The sequence below is a fragment of the Pteropus vampyrus genome, unplaced genomic scaffold (assembly GCF_000151845.1).
Source record: "Pteropus vampyrus isolate Shadow unplaced genomic scaffold, Pvam_2.0 Scaffold1160, whole genome shotgun sequence".
NCBI classification, from domain to species: Eukaryota; Metazoa; Chordata; class Mammalia; order Chiroptera; family Pteropodidae; genus Pteropus; species Pteropus vampyrus.
The window spans coordinates 10,279-11,376 of NW_011889941.1; positions in this window are offsets into that span (position 1 = coordinate 10,279).

The window sequence follows — 1,098 nt, forward strand, 5'->3', positions numbered from 1 at the left end:
GTACGTGCAGCCAAACGACCCCCTTTCTGTTGTCTGTCTGTGTGGTTTTGGAGCTCTCTGTGATGGGGAAGGCCAGTTCATTTCGTTGGGAGGGAGTATAACTTTCTCGAAGTATCCACTTGGAAGTACCGTTTATTTTCAACGTCTCTCCTTCAGGTCAGGACGCTGTTAACACGTTTGGTTGCTAGGGAAGGTTGAGACTGTCCGTTTCGTTTTATTTTGTCCTTCACATCTCGTCAGCTTGGGTTTCGTGGTGTTCGCCCCTGCATGGCCCCGCTCCCCTGGCTGCAGATGCTCTGGCAGTGCATGCTGCATGCTTGTGGCCACCATGCCCTGACCCAGACAGCATGCAGCCTCTGCACGAAGGGACGTTGACACGCACAGGCCTGGGGGGTGTCCGCTGTTCCCGCCTGCAGGCACGCGTCAGGGCCACGGTGCCCTCGTCAGCACCACTCTGGGGGCTGGACTGTGCGCACGAGACCACGGTGACTGACACGTTCACTGGACACCTGGTGGATAGATGGCGGTGGGCGGAGAGCCCCCGGCGCCGCTGTACAGCAGCCCGCTGTCACTGACCCTCGCTCCTACGGCCTTGGGTCACGAGGGCTGCGGCCCTTCCGCACGGATCACCTGTGACAGGGCAGCGCCGTCGGCTCCGTGTGCCACGTGGACCGTTCATAGCTGGACTGGTGGTTCTCGGAATGGAACTAGTTCGTAAACGCACAGAGTGCGCTGCCTGCCGACCCGAGAGGTTTTTTTAATCACACATCTTAACTCTGTAATTTTCTTTGTGATACCATTGCGGGTTCTTTCTTTTGCTCGGGTTTGTAAATGAGGGTCCCAGCTTCTGCGTTAGGACGGTAGGTCGTTTATCGTTGGGTCGCTCGGTGCAGTGTGTGACTGAGAAGAGGTCGCTGTCATCTGAGTCAGGCTCGGCCCCTCCCACCCCCTTCCGTTCGAGTGCATTTTACCCGAATGGTCAGATCCTGAGAGCGCTCAGCTGACGTCGACGTCCCGAGCTAGTGACTCTGATCTAGTTGCTACGGAGGTTCCTCTTCACAGGGTCCGACTCAGTCTTGTACGTCGCCTGCGAGCCCA